The sequence below is a fragment of the Neophocaena asiaeorientalis genome, unplaced genomic scaffold, assembly GCF_003031525.2.
Source record: "Neophocaena asiaeorientalis asiaeorientalis breed wild unplaced genomic scaffold, Neophocaena_asiaeorientalis_V1.1 scaffold423, whole genome shotgun sequence".
NCBI classification, from domain to species: Eukaryota; Metazoa; Chordata; class Mammalia; order Artiodactyla; family Phocoenidae; genus Neophocaena; species Neophocaena asiaeorientalis.
The window spans coordinates 279,547-304,801 of record NW_020174133.1 but is presented as its reverse complement, the minus strand read 5'-3'; the positions used below and the strand labels follow the sequence as shown (position 1 = coordinate 304,801).

General features: G+C 34.9%; 1 protein-coding gene across 2 annotated transcripts in view; it reads left to right on the top strand.

Moving 5' to 3' along the window:
* The window catches only part of ZNF148 (zinc finger protein 148), a 126,364-nt gene that overhangs the window by 92,906 nt on the left and 8,203 nt on the right, over positions 1 to 25,255 (top strand). The gene's annotated exons all lie outside the window — the stretch shown is intronic.

The following is a 25,255-nucleotide window of genomic DNA, read 5'->3' as shown; positions in this document are numbered from 1 at the left end:
TCCACCATTCTGTCTTGCAGGTCACTTATCCGTTCTTCTGCCTCAGTTATTCTGCTATTGATTCCTTCTAGTGTATTTTTCATTTCAGTTATTGTATTGTTCATCTCTGTTTGTTCTTTAATTCTTCTAGGTCTTTGTTAAACATTTCTTGCACTTTCTCAATCTTTGCCTCCATTCTTTTTCCAAGGTCCTGGATCATCTTCACTATCATTATTCTGAATTATTTTTCTGGACGATTGCCTATCTCCATTTCATTTAGTTGTTTTTCTGGGGCTTTATGTTGTTCCTTCCTCTGGTACTTAGCCCTCTACCTTTTCATCTTGTCTTTCTGTGAATGTGGTTTTTGATCCCTATCCATTTTTAAATTGTCAAATAAGTAGTAAGTCACCTATCAACTGAACCTCAAAGGTTGTTTGGTGAGAAGAACTACCAGTTCTTACAGGCTTTGTTTTCCTTATAGCCTCCCTCATCCTTTCGGGTCTCATTATACTGTCACCTCCAGTCTCCCAGCCCCCAAACCTATTGTCTTTTCCATTTGCAACATGGTTAAAAATCATTACTTGCTTGGCTGCTCTTGTTACCAGTAAAGAAATCTTCTGTGGCTTTTAAAAACCAGGAACCTAGCTTGATTTTGTTTTCAAATCAAAAAATTTTTAACTCAGCCTGGACAGGTTATTACTTAATTGTTTGGGCCAGCCTATGAAATACCATTTTAGGGGAGAGTACCAAGGCTGATCCCTGAACTTCTGGTTAAAGCTTTGTTCCTTTAGCCTAAGGCACTGAAACTGTCAAAATGCAGATATCCTTGGGACTGCTATTTTTGGCAATTATGGGAGATTTATATCTTTTGTGAATGTATTACATCCTTTACTTAGAGTATGTTTTGGGGATATGGGAGAGAAGGTGAGGACTTGAAGCCAGGGTTGAAGATAATCCTAATTGATCATTTTGGTTTGGGTCAGAATTACTGGTAAGGTATACAGCCAAGGTTGAACATTTGTCACTGGCAGATTTACTATGTGATTAGATACCTTTATCTAAGGTGTCTTTTCTTAGCATTTTTTAATACATATGTAAAATAAATGTTAGAATGACATATCTCCAGTTGCATGTTCTTTTCTAGTCATTTTGTTACCACTTTAAGGAAATGCCATCTTATTGCCACAGGTAGGGTGCTTTGGTTTGAGGAGTAAAGAACTTAAGTACAGTTTTCACTATTTTAATTTTATATTAATTTTCTGAATTCTTTTAAATAGTAAGCCACAGAATACTTATTCTAATATTGTGACTGTTATAGCAAATTATGGCTGCTTTTTTATAGTTATAGCACTTTTCATAATCTATTTTTTATTTCATTAGTAAAATGTTACAAAATTATTTCCATATATAGGTAAGTTTTTATAAAATGATTTTTCTCCCAAATAAAAGGGATTTTGAAAAAAAACCAAGTCATTCAGAATTATACATATTCATTAGGTTTCTTTTCCCACAATGTTCTTTTTTAAGGCTTTAGTTCTTGAATATACACAATTCTATAGATACAGATGTAGCAAGAAACAATTTAAAAATCTGTCTTCTAAAAATCTGTCTTCTAAGTTAGCATTCTTCACGCCTGAAAACATGCATTGATCTTCTTTTCCTCTTGACTATGACTTTTATTCACAACCATGTTAAATAGCTGAAAAACGCCATTATTATTTTCTTTTTAAACCAGTTGGGCTAGTGAGGTGGAGTCCGAGAGAATGTTGATTCACCCCTGACTAGGTTTGTTCAGCACTTTGTATTTCCTTCAGTATGGTTCAGTTATTGTCAAAAATTAGTTTACCTCTCATTACTTTGAAGCCCTAACTTAGAGTTTATTAGCCATAATGGAGAAGTCTTATTAAAAGAAAATGTTACAGACCTAGTTAAACTCTCTTTGTGGAGATGAAGGAACTGTTGGGCTACTGCAGTATGAGCTCCTTGCGTTCTGATTGCTGAAGCCAGACAGCACTGGCGTGGGCAGAGCTTGCCAAGAAAGATTAAGCAGGGAAGTTCAGATTGCTGTGACTGACATTCTCCAGTTTAACAAAACTTTCAGAAGCCAGATTTTTTTTTTCTTTGCAAAACTGTTAGTAATTCACATTAAAAGATATAACATAAAACACGTATAAAAAGTTTGACTATTTAACAAAACATCCCAGAGAAGATATAAAAGAAATCATACACATATATACATACATACCTACATATAAAACTATACTGTAACTTTAAAAAAATATTTTGTTTTGGGGGATAAGAGAAGTCATCCAGAAAACTCCATTTAAACGTTATACTTTAGAACTGAAATATAAAGAATCAGAGTCTTTAAAATGAAAATTGCATAGTTTTCAATTAATTGTAGGTGTTTTGTGTGTGTGAGTATCCCTCCCCCTCAAATCCATATACAGTGTTGTTAGTTTATAGTGTCTATAGTTAAAAGAAGAATGTTTACCATTTGTTTTGACAAGTTTCTAGTTTAACAAATTGGGAATCTCTTGAAGTGATCTCATTCTTGTTTAGGTATAATTATTGAATGGATCAACATGTGAATCACGCGACTCACAGTTTGACAAACTATACAAGTAGTACAGACAACCTGTGCTTTAGGGGTTCAGATAAAATAGACCAGTGAGGAGTCAGATTGGTGGCCCTGTGAGTTAGATTTAGTTCATATGTTACATGGGAGGCAAGTGTCATCACAGGAACTATCGAGCAGAAGCATGATGGAAGCCAGGACCAGGAAAAAAATCTGGGGTGTACTGAAGTTGGGAATCTTTGGGGAAGGATAGGTAGACAGATACACATATAGTTCAGAAACACACAGAGCAGCAAGTTAAAAATCAGGCAGACATGAAGCCATTAAGATCATTGCAGTGCTGGATACCAGGAGAAGCAGTGTGTCAGATTTGCTCGTTTAAAAGCACCAGGAAGAGGAAGGTACTTCAGGATAGTTAAAAAGCTAGAAATTCCTAGAAGTCATCATTATTATAAACCTAATAATACTGTCAGATAGATTTATTGAGTACCTGTTCTCTGCCAAGCACTGTATTAAACACAGTACTTAAATTATCTCACTTTATCATCAGCAGTTCTGTGAAGACGGTACTATTACTCCTTTTTTTAAACAGATAAGGAAACTGAGGGTCAAAATGATTAAGTAATCGGCCTCAATATACACACCTAGTTTATGACATAATTTAGGTCTTCAAAGTTCATGCCCTTAACCACTATGCTATTGAAAGAGTAGATCGGGCACCAGGAACATTTTTAGTTGACAAAAAATTTGGTTTTAAACATGGAGGTTTTTATTTTGTTCAGGTAAGAGCAGAGCCACTCCTGAACCTAGACTTATGGCTTGCAGGCAGTTGGGTATGTCGGAATGAGATGAAGTCTATGGATGGAGGAGTAAGAGGAAATTCCACCTGATGTGGAATGAACAAAGGCAAGATGAACAACATGTAGATGACCATTCTGAGTAGAGCAGAAAGGGGTGGGTAGAGTGGGAATGAGGAGATAAGAGTAGAAAGCTTGATTTTAGAATGATATTGTCAAACCTTGATGCCGAGTGAGGAGGTGTCAAATTTATCTTGTAAGCATTATTTTAAAACTGCATTTTAACTGCCATGTTGGAGGAATATTATTGTTTTGTGAAGAAAACTAGAAATTTGGCAAATGTGTTACTTTTTTGTTAACTATGTATAAGTAGTAAGAAAAATTATAGTTTATACACATAATTGCACATTTATTAATCAAGTTTACTTTCAGGTATTAAAAAATCTTTTAAACAAATAAAACAACATTGTTAAGCTTCATGGAATATATTATTACTTCATTTTCACCAAGTTTATCAGAAATAGGCAAAACTTGGAAACCACTGAATATTACAGTGAAACAAAGAAAATAAAGATTTCTGGACTTCAGAGCCTCTTCTTTGAGCAGTATAGGATGAACTAATTTTCAGAAAAAGAACTGAAAAGGGACTCCCAAAATTTAATTTCACACATAGAACTTTCTCATTTTTTAAATGTTACTTCTGACAGCAGTTTCTCATTTTTGATGTTTTGGTTTTTCTTTTTTTAACCGTTTTCAATTACTTTAGAAAATATGGTTAGTCTAGAATGACGTAAGTTTCTCTACTCTTTGCCTTGTTAGTTTGCCTTCCCTTAATGTGGCTTTTTCCCTGCTTCCTCCCCACCCCCCAAATTATTTTACATTCTGCAGAAGATGAAACTTTAAGATAGTTGAGTCTAGATCTGATGTTTTGTTTTACAAATCCTTTGGCACCATATTCTTTTGGAATAATACTCAATTACTTCCTTGAAGTCATTCCTTGAAGTCATACACCTTCAGGATTCTCCAATATTGAAGCTGGCTTTTCGACAACAACTACTACTTACTATTCCAGAGCCTAGTTGAGTGAATGACCAACATTCTTGCCTTTCAGATCTTGAATTCATTAAGTTTCAGATGTCTGGAGTGGCTGACAACACAGTTTTAAAATTTGTTGATAAAGTTTTTCATTTCACTGACTGACTTTGAATGATACTTTAGGCTCAGAATTCATATATTTTATTTGGGCCTTTGGTGGAAGAGTGGCTGACAAAATGTACCGTCTGAGTTGGACTCAGGCATGGTGAAGAAATTGGATTTAAAATATTTAGGGCAACCTAAATCTACTTTTCAAGGTCATTCATTTTAATTTTTCTGGATACTTTTAAGATCTTTAGATGTTGTTATCTCTGAAGAGTTTGTTTTAAAAAAAATGCCTGAAGTGTCATCATCATTTTCAACCCCAATTTGAATTTGTTGAAAGCATCTTGACATTCTTTGAAAGCAGCCACAATAATAATAACAGCTTCTGCATATTTTGTAGTTTGTTTTGCTCTTCTGTAGATCTTTTGGAGAGAGTCTAACTTCATGATACTGTTGCGAAGCAAATGGAGGTCATAGGATTGATATCCTAAGGCAGTACTAGGTACTTATCTATCCAGCTTTATCTCCCAGGGCTGCTTTTATGCTGTTTGCATTATTAGTCATTGATGCAAATACTTCTTGCTCTTTATTTCCTGTAGAAGTCTGACTTGTCTCCTCTTCCTAGCTATGTTAAAAAGCTGATAGACAAATTAAGTTTATTGTTCAACCCCCCTCCGCCCATATATTTTCACCCCTCTATAAATTCTTTACAGGGCTTAATTTGTTGTTCTTTACCTACATTTCATTATCTGTTTTGACTTTGACTTTCTAAGGGTGTTTAAAGAATTACTGCTTTCAGCGTTCATTTTTAGTTATTCCAGAAAATATATTCCGTCAACTCTTAATTTCCTTCGGGAATTGACCAGATTGACAAATGCAGTTGTGAAAAAATAAAATGATTACCAACACAAAACGAGCAACATATTTATTGCTGTTGTTTGAATAACATAGTGTTCTGTGTTGTGCTTACATAATAAACACTCTTCATCCTTAAAAATCAATCGGATATGTTCTTGCCTACTTCATCTAGCTTTTAGTTCTTTATACTTGTATAGAGGGGAGGGACATGGAGTCTGATCAGCTGAAACTCTGGAGTCTTGAGAAGGTCTAACTTTATTCCTATAGAAAAATAAACCTGTTATTAAGATACTTTGTTTTTTTATATGAGAATTGGGGGAAATGAACAGTGGACTCATGGGAACCTGGAACTGAAAGATCATTTTAAAAGGTTAGGATTCAGTGACAAATGCAAGGGTTTTCCCTTATGCGGAAGCCGTGGACATAAATATTAGGGGCTGACCAGGAGACATTTGAGGGGCTGTAATTAAGGGGATGAGACACTAATAAGCAAGGGTGAAGAGAACGATTGTTACAGTGAGTGGTAGAGACTACCTTACCAAAAGCATTGCTTGATGCTCTGCTTAATCACTGAGACTTCTAGATTATTATTTAGTAGGAGAATTTGCTCAGTGACTAATATTACCTAGGCTTTTTATGATATTAAGAAAAAGGTTGCAGCCAAGAGATAGACAACTATAACAGACTATTTTAGCAGAATAATAGCATTTTGGGTCATTTTTTCCCTTGTATGTGGTATTTTCTATTTCTAAGCTATTGCATTTGCATTGTTTTTATGTCTTGGATGAAAGTTCTTGAATAGTAAATATGTCCCTGAATATTGTGTATAAACTTAAAGTTTGCATTAAATCATTAACTGTACTGAATTGAGTTGAAGCTACTGCTCTGTAACAGTCCTGATTTATTTGCTTAGCAGTGTTTGGGTTTTAGATTAATTAATTAGCTATTAAATTTTTTTCCACTGCAGGAAATTAACTTCTGAAACAAATCCCAATCTTTCTTTTTCTCCTTCATTGAAAGAATTGCTTTTATAATGAGATGATGAGGGTCTGAACTTACAAACAAGACATTGAGACTAGAAATCGAATGAAATGGCTATGAAAGACATTTCAAAGGAAGAATAAATATAGATGAAATTTAATAACAATTTAAACAGAAGGAACTAAAGGAGCAAAACTAATACAGGGTAGTGATTTTAAGCTCTTCTTGTGGAACCCTGGGTTTCAAAGGAAATCCTACATGAAGCAACATCAGTAGTCAATTAAAAAACAAGACAGATGATTTCAAGTGGTTTCTTGGCTCTTGATAAGTTGACAGATGTTACCAATACTACTTAGTTGTTATTTATTCAAGGAGACAATGCCAAATTTGAAGTGACTGAAGAATTAGCCTCTGTGGAACAACTATAGGCAGTATTTTCAAAATGGAATTATATACACTTTAAATGGTTGAATTGTATGGTATGTGAATTAGATCTCAATAAAGCTTTTTTTTAAAAATGAATACATGAGAAAACATTTCAATATAAATGTGACGTGGACTCCACTAAGATGTGTTGCAGCTGATGGTGGGAGAAATACGTGTGGAGCAGAAAAAAGTTTAGTTGGCCTAATTTACAAAGCTTGAGAAAATGTAAAGCATTTAAAGCTTATGGCTATTCATTGTATTACATGAGCAGAATTTTGTGGAAGACATTTGAATGTATTATGTGTCATTGAACTAGTAGGGTCAACAGCAAACTTCATTTGCTCTGGCAGACTTAACCGTGAATTTCTTTCTTATTGAACATCCTGACTTATTCTACTATACAGCAGTTTAATATCTTAAAATTGGTAAAGTTTTGGGAGTTTTCGAGTGTAGAGCCAAGGTTAAAATTTTTTTGAATGAAACCACTCTCAACCACTGTTATTTGAATACTGAAGAATGGCTTTGGAAAAATTAGCTTTTGCTGAAGACTTGAAAATGTTTCTTAATAAATTCATCCTAATATAACAAGGGGAAAACGGTACTTACAGTGACACTTCTACTGTGGCAAAGTCGTTTTGACAGCTGTTAATGTTGAATCACAAAATGCTGCTTTATACACTTTCCATTGTTGTTACAAGTTTCAAGAAGCACAATCTCTATTCCCACACAAATATGGGGCAGATCATTTTCCAAGTTCAGACCACACTTTGATCAGTTTTTGGACCTTGATGCACGTGCAAAGGAAATTTCCATATTTCAAAATTCATTAAATTGTGAACTTCACCTAATCTTCATTCGGAAGTAATTCATCTGTAATGTGATGGCGTGTTAAAAGACACATATCAAGAAAAGAATCTAATAGAATTCTATAAATCCCTTCCAACTGATGAATAGTTCTTAAGATTATATTTTCATGGATATCAGTACCTATCTTTGTGACGAAACAATTTCAAAGGTAGAATACTTGTAAAATCTCATAGCAGATTAGCATTAGCAGATAAACATTTGCAATTGACTTTGATGACAGGGAAATACTAACTTTGAATCCTAATTCAGCAAAATGCTACCACTTCCTTTAAAAAATAATTCCAGTCTTCTCATTAGTACATCTGTATGGTGAAAAATTGTATTCTATTGTCACCATCATTGTCATCATCAGTATTATTATCATTATATTTTGAATTTCACCAGTAAAATATTGGGTTGGCCAAAAAGTTGGTTTGAGCTTTTCCATGACATTTTGCGGAAAAGTCTGAACGAAGTTTTTGGCCAACCCAATGTATGGAAGTTGTTTTCTCTCATTGTACGAGTATGTATACAATATCCTTGATTGTATGTCTCTGCCCTTTTAGAACAAGTTTGCTGATCTCTGTAAAAGTTTATTCCTTGAACGTCCTACTCAGACTTCTGCTTTGTTGGTGATCTTGTCGTTCATTCTTCCTCACTCTTGGACTAGTGCTTACTAAACTTCAGTCTCCTCATGATTTCAGTTTCTCATTTTCCAAGCATACTTCCTGCTCATGCCTTCTAGTACTTAGGTTTCAACAATCTTTTGTCTCCACTAGTGCCTTCAGTCCAGTGATTCTGCCTCCTTTTCACTATTCCTGTTTTCCTCATATCTTCATTACTTTTCTTACCCAGTGTAAATTCTGTTGTCATTTATTGTAATCACTCCCTTGCTTACACTCAGACCTCTTGTATATAGTATTCACTTGGCTAAGTTACAACTTTGGGAAATTTATTAGTTTTTAAATTATTATTTTTGTAGAGTTCAATAGGTTGATCTTTTATTTGTTCTTCCAGTTTTATTAATTGACATGCTGTACTGTGTAAGTTTAAGGTGTACAGCATAATGATTTGACTTACATACATCATGAAATGATTACGGGAATGTTTAGTGAACATCTGTCATCTCATATAGACACAAAATAAAAGGAAAAGAAAAAAATTATTTTTTCCTTGTGATAAGAACTTTTAGGATTTACTCTCTGTGTCTGTGACTGTTTCTGTTGGTTATGTTTGTTTATTTGTTTGGTTTTGTAGATTCCACGTATAAGTGAAATCATAAGGTATTTATCTTTCTCTGATGTATTTCACTCTGGCAGGATTTCTTTTCTTTAATGGCTAAGTAATATTCCAGTGTATCTATATACCACATCTTCTTTATTTAGTAATCTATGGTTGGGCACTTAGGTTGCTTGTCTATCTTGGCTATTGTGATTAATGCTGCAGTGAATATAGGGATGCATATATCTTTTCAAAATATTAGTGTTTTTGTTTCCTTTGGAAAGATAGCCAGAGTGGAATTGCTGGGTCATATGGTAGTTCTGTTTTTAATTTTTTGAGGAACCTTCATACTGTTTTCCATAGTGGCTGCACCAATTTACATTCCTACCAGCAGTGCACAAAAGTTCACTTTTCGTCACATCCTCACCAACACTTACTGTTTCTTGTCCTTTTGATAATAGCCATTCTGACAGGTGTGGGGTGATATCTCATTATTATGGTTTTGATTTGCATCTCCCTGATGATTAGTGATGTTGAGTATCTTTTCATGTGCCTATTGGCCATCTGTGTCTTCAGAAAAAATGTCTATCAGGACTTCTGCCCATTTTTTAATCTGTTTTTTCTGTGGTCTTTTTGTTTGCTTGTTTTGGGGGGGTGTTGAGTTGTGTGAGTTCTTTGTATATTTTGGATATTAACCTCTTATCAGATAAATCTTCTGCAAATATCTTCTCCCATTCAGTAGGCCGCCTTTTCATTTTGTTAATAGTTTCCTTTGCTGTACAAAAGCTTTTTAATTTGGTGAAGTCTCATGTGGGAAATTTAACTCTTTCCATCTCTGGAATAAAACAGAAAGCTGTGCTTGAATTAGGAGCACTTTTAATTTTGAGTGGGCCCTTAATGCATACTGGAATTTATTTCCTTAGTCTGTTCATTCTACCATTCATCTAGATGGGGTCCATATTTCAGCCAGTGGACTAGTTCCACCTGCTGCCTGTTACTGTAATTAAAATTTTATTGGAACATAGCCATACCCATTCCTTTATGTAATGGCTGTGGCTGTTTTCTCTCTATAATAGGTGAGTCCAGTAATTGTGAGAGAGGTTGTATGATCCTCAAAGTCTAAAATATTTACTGTCTGATCTTTTACAGCTTTATGCTTGCCAACTTTTCTCCCAAACAGGTATTTCTTACTTTCTCCTTTCAATGAATCTCCATTTCCTCCTTCCCTCTCACTTTCAGCTGATTACTTGCTTCCTGTTTCACTGAGAAAATCAAAATAATTAAAGAGAACTTTATCCTAGTATCATATCTGTTCATCTGTGAGTTGGAAGGTTTTGATCTTTTGGAGGAAGATGGGTTAATAGTGATTTTATTTTGCAAAGTAGCTGAGGATTTTCCAATATTTTATATAGATAGGCATATGGATAGTTTAAATTTTCATTATTTTTTTCGTCTGAAGGGAAATATGTTTTGTTGACTTGCGACTTTCTTTCTTTTTTTTTTTTGCGGTACGTGGGCCTCTCACTGTTGTGGCCTCTCCCGTTGCGGAGCACAGGCTCCGGACATGCAGGCTCAGCGGCCATGGTTCACGGGCCCAGCCGCTCCGTGGCATGTGGGATCTTCCCGGACCGGGGCACGAACCCGTGTTCCCTGCATCGGCAGGCAGACTCTCAACCACTGCGCCACCAGGGAAGCCCCCATTGTTTTCTTAATAGACCTCTTGGTATCTTCCAAGATAACATTGCATTTAATTTTATTTTGATATACAATATTAACTTCATATTTCTAACTGTATTACAAAATAAAGAGTAAAATGGTAATGAAATACTTACATTAATGTATTTTCTGAAGTATGCAGAAATTGAAAAACAAAAATGTGCCAACAATATTACGCTTTATTTTTCTTCCTTATATATTTCAAAGAACAGTATGAATATTTTTTATATTTAGTAGGTAATAAAGTATTGTCACATAACATCTATTATCTAAAAACTGGTTAAACTGCTTATTTCACATAAATCAGTGTCAGTACCAAACGGAAGCACTAAAAGAATTTAACTTGCATCATATGGAAAATAAATTATCTTTGGGAAATATTTTTAGTATCTGACTTATTTTTTTTTTTTTTTTTTTTTAGTATCTGACTTATTTTAATTATATAGAATGTAATTTATCAGATTTGTGCTTCGCTTGCAACAATTAAAGTGCTGTTACCACATTATATGTTAAATTAATGGTGCATTCTCAGTAAGCAAAGACCCTTATTCATATTGAATAATCTAAAAGTACATAATGAAATTCATAGAGACCTGATAATATCGGAGAGAATAGGTATGTAAAAATGTAGAACTACTAGTGTAAAAGTGTATAGTTGTTTGGTACTAAGTATTAAATTTTAAAGCACTAAGGCAGTTTGCTTGTCACTGACCATTTTTGAGAGTAGACAGGAAATGGGGAAGAGAACAATCATTTCTAATTTTGAAAAGCCGGTGTCCTAGGTTTGCTGTAAAATAACCCAGACTCAAGGTGGCTTAATCCATTTGGGGATTTAGGTTATCAACGCTCACACACTGTTTGCTCAGAAAGAGGGTGAACCCTCTTTAAAAGAAGATAGCATTATCCAGAGCCTGTAAAATTTTTTATATACAGTGTTTTGCATTCAGTCAAGAATTTACAGTGCATACCAAGTGATAGGATGGAATCACAGAAAGGCAAGAGAATAAAAAGATAATAAAAACAATCTCTCAGGTTATCTAGATATTAGAGTTACCAGATAAGGGCTTTACAATTTAAACTGTGACTAATATGTTTAAAAAAATAATAGGGACTTCGCTGGTGGCGCAGTGGTTAAGAATCCGCCTGCCAATTCAGGGAACACGGATTCAAGCCCTGGTCTGGGAAGATCCCACATGCCTCGGAGCAACTAAGCCCGTGCGCCACAACTACTGAAGCCCATGCGCCTAGAGCGCATGCTCTGCAACAAGAGAAACCACTGCAGTGAGAAGCTCTGACCTCAACAAAGAGTAGCCCCCGCTCGCTGCAACTAGAGAAAGCCTGTGCATAGCAACGAAGACCCAACGCAGCCAAAAATAATAAATAAATCAAATAAATAAATTTATAAAATAATAATAATAGAAAAGACTCAGGAAATAGAAGAAAAGATGGAGAATTTTACCAAAGAATTGTAAGCTGTAAACAAGAGGCAAATGAAAATTCTAAAACTGAAAAATACAGTAATTGATATAGAGAACATAGCACATGGGTTTAATGGAATAATAGAGGCAGTAAAAGAGAAGGTTAGTGAAATGGAAGACATCAATAGAAAATATCACAGGGAGATAACCTTTCTTAACTGGGATATAGAAACAGTCATAATAGAAAAAATTAATACATTGGGTTACATTAAGACCCTTTTTCCCTTAAAGACACCATTAAGAAAGTGAAAATTAAGCCTGGTACGTATGTTCAGGATTCCTCCTAATCTATTAAGAAAAACACAGGCTAGTAGAAAAGCATACAGAATGTTGAAAAGACACTTAACACACGCCAAAAAAGGATACCAAGGTGATCAGGAAACATATGAAAGGGTTCTCAGTTTCATTAGCCACCAGGAAAATTACTTAAGATTGCAATCTGATACCACTTGTACACACTTCAGAATGGCTAAAATGAAAAATACAGGTGGTACAAAGTACACTAGGCCCTCTGTATCTGCAGTTCTGCACCCATGGATTCAGCCAGTCACAGATCAGAAATGCTCCATGATCTTCAGTTGATTGAATTCTGGCATCTGTGGATTTTGGTATCCAAAATCCAGGCATTCCTGGATCCAAGGGTCTCCTTGGTTACTGGATACTAAGGGATGACTGTACTTGCTAGGATGTGGAGCAGTTGGAACTCGTATATTACGCCGGTGGGTACGTAAGTTGGCACATCCACGTTAGTAAACTATCTACCAAGGCTGCACATCCACAGACTCTGTGATCTGTCATTTTCACTCCTAGTTTAATGCTTATGTAGTATACATGTATTCACCAAAAGACATGTACCAGAATGTTAAAGCAGCATTGTTATGAATAGACCAAACTTTCCATCGAGAGTTGAATGAATAAATTGTAGTACATTCATATGATGGAATACTAGACACAGCATTATAAGAGCATAACATTGAATGAAAGAAGCCAGACACAGAAGAATACATACTGTATGACTCTATGTGAAGTTCATAAACAAGGCAAAATGAATTATTTGTTAGAAATCAATGTAGCCATTACTAATGGAAAAGGGGTAGGAGTGCTTCTGCAGTGCTCGTAACTCGTAAGAGTAGTGTTCTATTTCTTGGTTGGGAGGTTCATTACACAGGTCTGTTGACTTTGAGAAAATTCATCAGACTATATTTATGTTTGGTGTAGTTTTGTGTAGGTATATTACATTTCAAGAAATTTGCTTTCAAAATATGGTGAGAGTACTTTCTGTGTACTTTTTTATGTGCTTTAAAATTTCCATAATAAGCAGTTAAGGCAGAACTGATCTCTGGTGTTGCGAGCATTTGTTTGCTTTTCTGTATGGCTGTTATATTCCAGTAAAAAGTTTACTTGATAATAAGAAAGGAAGAAAGAAAGAATTAGTTGAAATAAAATTTGCCAAGTGATGATAATTATTAAAACTGAGTGATGGGTACCTGAGGACTCTACCTTCTCTACTTTTGTGTATGTTTGAAGATATACATAAATAATAATAAAGATAAAATATAGGGACAGACATCGGATAATTGTTTGCCTGGAGAATGCGGAAGGGAGTGATAGAGGGGCAGGAGGAAGGGATTATAGAGTAACAGGAAACTGGTTTTAGGTAAATTCATTCTTATTATCATGGTGATGCTTTCAAAGGTGTATTCACTTGTGAAAATTCATCAAATAGTGTAAAAAAAAAGGAAGCAAACTTAGGTTCCAGCCATTCCACTACTATCATTTTCCTGGACATTTCCTGTCATTTCCCAACACTGGCAAACACTTAGTACTTGTGAAATGAATTGATGAAAGCCTGGGTGAGACTTGATGTATTATTGGTCCACAGTTTGGGATTGGTCTGAGATAAACCATGAGGTACATAATTTGGTACTAAAAACAAGGCCACCAGGGTTCAATACTGGGCCTGGTTTATTATCACGATGACTTTGGGCAGAAGTTTCCTAGCCTTGCTAAATGGGGATAATTTACTTGACAAGAATAGAGTTGATTTAAATGTAAGGGTACGCAGCAAGTGCTTGGTACATAGTAGGTGCTCTATAAAATTTTAAGATAATGACATAAATAAGATATATATTCTAGGTTGAAATGCTATTTCACCTGCATTTTTAAGGTCTCACTTTAAAAAATAGAGTGCTTGGAGCAGATCACTTCATAAATGTCCGTGGAACCTGTAGGGCTTGTTCATTCTCTTTAGCTGTTTAACTGACAACTGAATTCAAAAAAGATAGCTGCTGAAATCATCACTGATTATTGAGTCAGACTACCTGAGTCTGCTATGCTCCTTGTTAAAATTAGAGCATCTGCACTGTATTTCTGAAATGAATTGTACATGAAATAAAAGTGTAGGGTGCAGTTAATGTAAAAAGGCAAATCACTGTATTGTGACAGAACGGTAGAGACAGTCTTAAGGGTGGGCAAAAAGTAAAGGGCCCTGATTAGTTAGCTCTGGTTAGGAGAAGGGTTTTATTGTTGAACAGAGTATGTTTTTGAGAGAACGGTCCTTCACCCTTTGATATCCTAGTTAATTTAAGAAAAAAAAAAAAAGGATGAAAGCTGATAGGCATTTGTCCAGTCTCTTATGAAGACAAGCTGATGACGAGTTCTTTTCTTTTACGGGATGCAATATAAGGGATTTAATATAGAGTCTATTGATTTGGTTAACCCCCTTTTGTGCTTAATGTAGTCTTAACTGCTGAACTTTTGTTCTAGAGCACTTTTTTTCAAGAGGTAGCTGGAAATTGGGGGTTTATATATAAAGTTCAAAAACAGATGGACTAATTTAAAATGTCTACAAGTCAGGATAATGTTAACTTAGCTCACTGCTATTTTAAATCTATTTACATTTTGAGATTCTAACTTAAATTTCTTTTTGGTGGGGATATACTGACACCCATCTATCCAGCCATTTTACTAATTTTAAAAACATTTTAAAACCACATCTGTGGAAGATAGACTTGTGTGATATTCTGAATTAGTTTTTTAAATAGATAGAAAATAGTTATTCCACATTTAGATGGTGTTTACCATTAATTTATTACTTTGTCTTGTATGCCTAGGTGCTGTCATTGGGACATCAGTTACTTAGGGTTAATATGCTTAGATGTTAGCACCAGTTGTGTATAGGCTGACAGAAAAATGAAATGTGGAAATTGCCATAATTTAATGAAGTTCACTTATTTTCAGAATTAGGGCAGTGTTGTTTGTTTTTTTGGTTTTTGTTTGTTTTGTTTTGTTTTCTTCAAATGATTCCTAGGCCAACTTTCACATCTTTAAAAATTTGAACAGAGTCTGGGATGCTGCTCTTACTAGAGGTAATTGATCATTTTCAGTGTTGTCTGTCTCAAAGCAGGGGTCCAAACCTAATCTGTGGTCCAAGAAATAGTTCCCCACTTGTCATTTGCTGTTTCATCCTAAGGGAACCAAACCACTTAAAAAGATTACCCTGTAAATGTATAATTTCATAGCTCAAAGAAAAGAAAAAGAAGAAAAGAAAAGAAGCCCAGAAAAAAAAGAACTCTTTCTTCATTTTCTTTTGTGGGGGGAGGTGGTGACCCCAGTGTGTTACTTTGTCAGAGTTTCTAAAGTATAAAATGCAGGCATTGAAGTTTCTCCCTGACCTCCATGCTAAGGAAAAAAAACCTCTCTATACTTATAGAAAAGTGGGGTTTAAAAAATTTGCTACCCAGAAAAATTACTACTTTCATTAATTAACTTAAGGCCTTTTGGGTTTTTGCCAGTTTGATTTAACTGAGATGTCTTCATGATACTGTGGCAACTTCACAGTTTTTATTTAATAACCTAATTTGTACTTCATAGGTTGTGGTTTAGTCTCAGATGATTTCCTATAAAATATAGTTTCCTCTATAGTATATGGGTTCTTCTTAGACTGATAAATGAACTTTCTAACCTCCTATATGCCAAAGATATTCTTTTTAGTTTGTTTATTTTTAAAATTTTACTGTACCTTCATTGTATTGCAGAAAGTTTCCTTGTACTACCTATTTATGGTCACACCTTACTTCCCCTACTCCCTCTCCTCCATGATTAACCCCTGACAAACACTAATGTGTTTTCCATCTTTATAATTACGCCATTTTGAGGATGTTAGATAAATTTAATCATGCAGTAAGTGACCTTATTTCTTATATGCTCTAAAGTTTTAAGCAAATTACTGGGTGTGTGATTATGTTTCCGTGTAATTATTTCAGTAATCCTCCTTGTTTCCCGTTTTTCTGAATTAATTGTCTAGCCTAAGGATATTTTCATTTGGGATGTATAGCCCAGTCACTGGGTTTTAACTGTAATCAATATGTTAATATAATGATAATCATTTACCATCAACCTCTTTAATTTGTATTTTTAATAGCTAATATTTATTGAGCTATTAAAATGTGCTAGGCTTTTTCTTAAGCAAAGACAGGTTACTCACACACGTTACCTCATTTAACATTTGGTTCTGATATATGTTTTATTAATATTTTCACTTTATGGATGAGAATATCAAGTCTTAAGAGTTTAAATAACATCCTTAGTGTCTCACAGTTAAGAAATGCTGAGACCAGCATTATAACCTGGCTAGTCTGACTCTAAAACCTGTACTCTTAAGTACTTATAGTGCTTCTCATAATAATGAATGATCTTTTTTGGTTAGTGTAGTATTTATTATACTTGTAAATTTTGTCTGATCTCCCTTTTTTATGACTTATTAAAGATAGAAAATCCCTTGTATTATCAAGTATGTTTTACTAGGCCATGTGAACATTGTCATAGATACCATTAATACCTAAATATTATAGTATTTTATTATATATTATTAGATGTCATAATATCTAAATAATACAAATATTTTGACATAGATTTTATTAAGACTTCATTATTAAAATAATTGCCACTTTCATTCTGATTACTAAGAACAGTAGATATGATTTCTTGAGTGTAAAGCACTTTAGATCCACTATCATGACAAAGAATTGGTTTTGGGGAGGAGTTATAGGAGAAAATGATCCTGGGGAGGAGAAAAAGCATGACAGTACTAGAAATTGAAAGACCACTTTGACTAGGGCTCAGAAAGTGAAGGGGAGGGTTGTGAAGAAAGATCAGATATGAGAGGAAAAGGTAGGGGCCAGATGGTAGTGGACAGAGAGAGAGAGAGAGAGAGAGAGAGAGAGAGTGTGTGTGTGTGTGTGTGTGTGTGTTAATCCTAGGAACAGTAGGCTTTCAACGTGATCAGATATACTTAATGTTAACAAAATCTCACTGTGATGTAGAATTAGAGATGAGAGTGAATCCCATAGAGACTACTGTTAGGAGGATATTAAATAGTCTAGGTCAGGGAGTGATAGTATCTTGAACTTGGGTGATGACAGTGGAAAGTGGAAAGAAGTGGGCAGATTTGACAGGTATTTAGTGGGTAGAATCAGTAGGTCAGTAACATGTTAACTAGTTGAATATGGAGACGGGTATATAGAAAAGCTGTGCAGGCCTCTGGCTTGCAAAACTAGATGCCATTCATACAAAGGGGGAATCTGGATAAGGACTAAGCTGTGGGTTGACGATCACAAGTTTAGTGTGGGATATGATGAAGCATTAGAGATCCCTAAGTGTCATAGAAGTAGTTATGTTCAGTAGGCAGTTTGGATGTGTGGTCTGGGGCTCAAATTAGAGAGTAATTAAAGCTATGGAAATAGATGTTTCCCTTTCTGCCAAAGAAAAGAATATAAAAGGAGAAGATCAGGGCGCTTAGGAGGAAGCCATGAAGAACTAAAATATTTCATGGTTGGAGGGAGGAGAGTGAGCTGGAAGGAGCATCGAGAAGGAGCAGTCAGAGAGGTTGAAAGAGTATGAATGTCATAGAAGTCAAGGGAAAAGTGAATTCAAGGACAAAGAAAGGGATCACCTAAGTTGAATGCTGTTGAGAGGTCTAAGATAACTGAAAACATTTGGTTGTATTTGATAACCTGAAGGTGATTTACAAGAACCGTTTTGATGAAGTAAGTGCAGAAGCCAGATTAGAATGGTTGAAAAGGAAGAAGAGGATTAGTTGAAACTACCAAAAATGAGATTAATATATCAAGTCATATTGAGCTAGTTTATGCATAAAGCTTATGTCCATATGAGTTTCTTCTATATAACTTGCCCTAATAATTACCCACATTTTAAGTAAGAATTCTTACCCGTAAACAACTCAGTGTGTGCAGTGTCAGAGTTACCAGGGAGAAACACTGCAGTGGGGGAAAAGTGTGGTCTCATTGATAACCGTTAGAATTGAAACTCCAGGCTCCTTGGGTATTGGAAAATTATCATTAGTGGAACACCTTGAAATTGTTTCTTCTTCACCATGTTATTGCTTTCCAAAATTGTAAACAGTATTTACAAAATCCTTGGTATTTTTCATGTAAGTCTTTCCTGTTCATCTTAAAATCACTCAAGTGCCGTATAGATTGTCTTCCTTTTCCAGCAGAGGGTCTCTAGTCCTTAAGGGGAAAAACAATAACGGGATTTTCTCCTAAAGATATTTCACTTAAGTGTTTTTATGTTTCTTCAGGAACTATATATCAGCTATTTTATTTTCATTTCCATTCAAGAGACATACCAGAGTACCAGAGTTGGGAACAAGATACAGAGCACGTTATCACCGTTACTTTTAACAATATTTGAGAATAGTAGCCAGCAAAAGTAGGAAAAATATTATAGGTTAAAAATAACTGTATTGTTGTAAACTTGGAAAACCCATGAGAGTCAACTGAAAATGACTAAAAACCAGCAAATTCATTAAAATTGCAGAAAACCATATGCTTTGTACGTGTACACACACAGAGTAGAAGATTTAATGGAAGTAAACACCCTTTTTATAATATCAGCAACAAGAAATGTGGAAAATTCCATATTAGGAAATTATTAAAACACTACTGAGGACACAAAACAACCCCACCCCCACTTTTTTCAGTGAGAAGAGTTAACATCATAAAGCACATAAAGTGTATCAGTTTTCCATAAGTTAACATAAACATTTCAGGCAACTCTCCCTTCCCCCCACCACAGATACTAAGCTAATTCAGAAATGATTTGGAAAGTGGACAAACAAGACAAACCAGAGAAAAACAAAAGAACAGTGAGGGGGATTAGTCCTACCAAATGTTGAAGTATATTATAAAGTCTTAATAACTAAACCTTGTTTGTTCTGGCTTATGAATAGTCCCATAGAACAGAATAGAAGGTCTAGAAATAGACCCATGGAACTTATTAGTGTATGATTGTGATAAAAAATGTGATCAAGAAAAGATGAACCTTGCAGTAAATGATGTTGGAAAAACTGGATAGCCATCTGGAAAGACAGTTTTATCCATCACATTCTACCTCAGGATGAACTCCAAATGTATGCGATTTAATGTAAAAGATGAAACTACATACGTGTCATTAAAAATATGGACAGATTGGAACAGGAATGTTCTTTCTAAATAACACTCAAAATTTAATATCCATAAAATAAATGATTGATAAATTCATCTATGTAAAAATTAAAACCCCTCTTAGCCAAACAACTCCACCCCCACTATTTAAAAAAAAACAAAACAAAACTGGAACTAATACAGACAGATGACCAGTCTCTTTAATAAAGCTCTTATAAATCATCAAGAAAAAGATCAGCAACCTAGTTAAAAAATAAAAATAGGTGAAAGATAGGTGCAGACACTTCTTAGAAAATGACATGTAAGATGGTCAACGTCATACTGAAATATTGTTTTTTCACATATTAGATTTGTAGTCATCAGGAAGTTTAACAACATAGTAGTATATGGCAAGGTTATAGGGAAATAGTCACTCATACATGGCTGGTGGGGTACATATTAATATCTCCTGTGGAGAGCAATTTTGGCAGTGTATTTCAAAATCACAAACATATTTATTATTTGACCAGGAATTCTGTTTTTGAGAATTTATCCTACAGATGTACCTGCACATTTTGCATTGACAGGGTATATATTACAGCACTATTTATAACAGGAAATGTTTGGAAATAATAGGGGATTGGTTAAATAAATTGTATGTCTATCCATCAGTGAACGATATCAGCTGTCAGAACAAATGAGCTAGCTCTTTTTCTACTGATAAGATCTCCAAATTACTGAATCAAAAAAAAGATGCAGAACACAGTAAAATACGCTATCTTCATGTAAGAAAGAGGGAAAAATTACAAAAAGAATATGTACTTATTTTTGCTTATGCCTGTGTCAAGAAACTCTGGAAAGAAACAGACCCAAACAAATAAATGTAGTTACCTATGGAGGGGCAAAGATAAGAGAAAGACTTTTTCCTGTATATTTCTCTATATTGTTTTGATTTTGGGGGGGGAATCATTTAAGTATGTGAGCTAATCCATAAACAAACAAGGATCCTTAAATGGCAAAACTTAAAAAGTTTTATTCTGGAATGGCTAGTTAAAAAGGGAGAGAGAGAAGAAGAGGGAAAAAAATGGGAGAGGGAGAAAAAGATACAAAGAAAGATGGTAGAGTAAAAAAGGAAAATAAATACTAAAGCAGAACAAAAAACAAAGGATTAGAAATAAAGATAACAAAAGTGGGTAATCAAAAAATAAATGACTACAGAAGATGAATTTGTGTTTACATTCATTTCTGGCTGACTTAGCTGTCATAATTGTTCTATTTAGGGGACCGGGAAAGTGTTTTGTTTTAAGCAACAAAGGAACATTTTTACAAATTGCTTTTAAGGCATTAATGTTTGTTAAAGTAAATTTCTTTTTTTTTTTTTTTTAAGTAGATTTCTTAATGTTGCTTCTGGTTAAATAAGCTTTTAATTCTTGATCTTCTACTAATATGTAGCAAATAATTTAAGCACGATTTTTCTCCATTTAATTTATTTTGAACTTAATTGCTAGCTCCTTGTGGGAAGAAATCATTTCTCATTCACTTTGCATGGTGTCAGTTGTGTTATCATGCAGTATTAAAGTTGCAATTTTATTGAGATGTAATTGACAATATCAAAAAACCCACCCCTTTAAAGTGTACAATTCAGTAGTTTATGGTATATTCACAGAATTGCACAGCTATCACCACAGTCTAATTTTTAGAATAACTTTCACCATTCTGAAATCCTGCACCCCTTCCTCCCAGCACTAGGCAATCTTTACTCTCCTTTCTGTCTCTATGGATTTCCCTGTTCTGGACATTTCTTATGAATGGAATCATACAGTAGGTGGTCTTTTTTGTCTAGTTCCTTTCACTTAGCATAATTTTTTAAAGGTTCATTCATGTTGTAGCATGTACTTCTATTACTTTTTATAGCTAAATAACATTCCATGTGTGAAAATACCATATTTTGTTCATTCATTAGTTCAGGGACATTTGAGTTGTTTTTATTTTTTGGCTATTATGAATAATGCTGTTAGGAATATTTGTTTTTGTGTGGAAATAACGTTTTCAGTACTGTTGGGTATATGCTTTGGAGTGGAATTGCTGAGTCATATGGTAACTCTTATGTTTAACATTTTAAGGATCTGCAAAATTGTTTTCCAAAGCAGCTGTACCACTTTACAATCCTACCACCCAAGTGTGAGGGTTCCAGTTTCTCTACATCCATGCTAACCCCTTCTTACTGTCCTTTCTGTTTTAACTGTCCTATTGGGTGTGAAGTGGTTTCTCATGATACTCATTTCCATTTCCCTAATGAGTAGTGATGTTGAGCATCTTTTCATGTACTTATTGGCTATTTGTATATATTCTTTGGAGAAATGTTCATTCAGATCCATTACTTGTTATTAAATTAGTTTGTCTTTTTATTGTTGAGTTGTAAGAGTTTTTAGCATACTGGATATACATCCCTTATCAGACATATGATTTGCAAATATTTTTTCCCATTCCATGGATTGTCTTTTCACCTTTTTAAAAAAAACCCATAACTTGAAGTTTATCATTTAATCATTTTCAAGCATACAATGTAGTGTAGTGAAGTACCTTTATAACATTGTGTAACAAAATTATACACAAACAAAAACCTGTAACCATTAAGCAGTAACTCCCTTTTCCTTCCTCTGCCAGTCCCTGGTAACCTTTATTCTGCTTTCTATCCCTGTGAATTTGCCTACTCTAGGTATTTCATATAAATGGAATCACGAAGTATTTGTCCTTTTTGTGCCTGTTTTCTTTCACTTAGCATAATTTATTCAAGGTTCATCCATGTTGTATCATATATCAGAATTTCATTCCTTTTTATGGCTGAAAAATATTCCATTGTCTGTATATATCACATTTTGTTTATCCATTCAACACTTGGGTTGCTTCCATATTTTGGTGGTTGTGAATTATGCTGTTGTGAGCATTGGTATACAAATCTCTGAGTGAATCCCTGTTTGCAGTTCTTTAGGGTATATACCTAGGAGTAGAACAGTTGGCTTGTATGGTAATTCTAAGTTTAACATTTTGAGGAATTGCCAAACTATTTCCCACAGCAGCTACTACAGCATTTTCTCTTTTTACTTTCTTGATAGTGTCCTTTGAAGCACAAAAGTTTTTAATTTTGTTGAGGTATATTTTATTTATTTTTTGTTTGTTTGCTTGTGCCTTTGGTGTTGTATCTAAGAAATCATTGCCTAACCCAAAGTCAAGATTTATTCCTATATTTTCTTCCAAGAGTTTTACAGTTTTAGTTCCCACATTTAGGCCTATGATCCATTTTGAGTTAATTTTTGTATACAGTGTGGGGTTGGGGTCCAACCCCATTCTTTTGCATATGGGTATCAAATTGTCCCAGTGTCATTGTTGAAAAGACTGTTTTTTCCCCACTGAAGTCAGTCGACTATAAATGTAAAGGTTTATTTCTAGACTCTCAATTCTATTCCTCGATATGTGTGTCTATCCTTATGCCATTACCACACTATCTTACTACTGTAGCTTGATTGTAAGTTTTGAAGTTGGGAAGTCTGAGTCTGCCTACTTAGTACTTCTTTTTCAAGATTGCTTTAGCTGTTATGGATCCCTTGCATTTCCATATGAATTTTAGGATCAGGTTGTCAGCTTCTGCTTTGACCAATGTGGGGTGTATTATCATTTTTAACATTAAAGTCTTCCAGTTCATGAATATCATGTAGAATTAATTGAATTCTAATAAGTTCACTAATTTTCTCTTTTATCCTCTCTCACTTTTGAAGAATGACTTTAACTTCTGATCTTAATGAGCTCTATCATATACAGTCTTTATTTCAAAATATGCACCTATTCTTAAACTTCTTTTAAAAATAATACTTGTACTCTCCTTCCCTTTTCATCCTAGTTCTTCTGGGATCTTGTTATTTCGATTATTTACCATAATATTCCATTTTAGTTGTTTCCCACCCTTACCAATCCTTAATCTCAAATGGATTGCCTCCTATTACTTCTCACCTCCTTTTTCTCATTTCTTTCACTTTCAAACTTCCTAAATAAGTGGTCTTCTCTTCCAGCTTTTGTTGCTTCATTAGTTATCCACTTACTAACCCCTTGGACAAGTATCTTAATTTTTCTGGACTTGCTTTTTTGTAAAAATAAGTAAATTGGTCAAGATTAGTTGTATTAGGTCTCCATTCTAGCCTTTGGACTCTGGAGTCCTTACTCAGACTCCCTGTGTACAGAAGTGGAGCTGTTCTGTCGTGAATTTTGGGTGGCAACCTTAGAGCCATTTGCCACACCAGGATGATCCTTTGCAGGCCTCTGTGGAGCCCCCAGGAGCATAGTTTGAAGCCATTTCAAAGTCCCTTCGGCCCTAAAATTTGATAACTCCATAGCAATTACAGAAGTTGCAGTTCTTGAAAGTTTCAAATAATTTATTTGTTGCCAAATTAAATTGTCTTTTTAGGTACCAGTTCTCCAGTATATTTTATAGTATCTCAACCCTTAGTTGTTCTGTTATTCCTCACTAAGTTTTCTTTCCTTGGCTTTAATCTCATACACACAATCCCTTAAAGGGCTACTCAGCTTAGATTCTAACACAAGAAGCTTTCCCAGATCATACCAGCTCATAATAACATTTTTTCCAATTATAATCCACTGTAATAATCCTTTATGCCATTCATGTGGCCCTTAGAAGTTGCCCGAAGTGTTTTGAGCTACATAGAGATAATTTAGGCCCAGATTCTTACCTAAAGGAATGTAATTTAGTTAAAAGAATAGATTCGTACAAAATAATTATTGGAATGAAAGTAATGAGTGCCATTGGAGAGGTAGAGCTGAAGTTCTCTGGAAAGTTAAAGAAGATAAAGATGCCTTTCCTCTAGGGGAATAGGGCAAAGTATCCCAGAGGAGATGGGCTGGGCCTTGAGGGGAGTGTAGTACCTGAACACACAGAGGTGGACTGAGGGAGCTGCGTGAATCAAGGCAGAAGTAGGAAAGCATGAGATGGTAGGTTCTTCGATTTGGCTGGAGAAAAATGTTAAGAAGATAACTAGTGGGTTATAAAGTTATAAAGGTAAACCAGAGCTGGATATAGTTCTGTTAGTTGTTTCTTTCTTGTTTTCCCAATTATGTCATAAACTCTTTGAGGACAAGTAACATGTCTTATATTTTTATGGGTAGAGGAGAAGTATTAGTAAAGTTTTGCTGACTGTATGGAAGATAGAAACAGTGGTTTCCCAAACAAGCATTATTTAAGATAATTTCTTGTCACACCCTTCTATTTACTTAGGCTGTGGCTTTATCATTAAAAGCTATTTTAGATCTTCTTAGTTGTGGTTCATTAAAGCTGAGAAGTCCTTATGTGATTTAAAAAAAAAAAACTGGGGGTGGTGTGGGGGTCATGTGCCCAGTTAACAGCCCTCAATTTAATTCGCTCCCGAAAGGACATGAGAAATGCTGGTTTGAGTCGAGGAAAAGAGAATCAGGATAAACAAACATTACTTTTAAAACTTAGTCTCTAATTTAAGCTCTTCTTATGTTTTTTGTTTGTTTGTTTTTTCGGTACTCGGGCCTCTCACTGCTGTGGCCTCTCCCGTTGCGGAGCACAGGCTCCAGACGCGCAGGCTCAGCGGCCATGGCTCACGGGCCCAGCCGCTCCGCGGCATGTGGGATCTTCCCAGACCGGGGCACGAACCCGTGTCCCCTGCATCGGCAGGCGGACTCTCAACCACTGTGCCACCAGGGAAGCCCTCTTCTTATGTTTTAATAAATTAGATTTAAAAAATATTTTCCTAG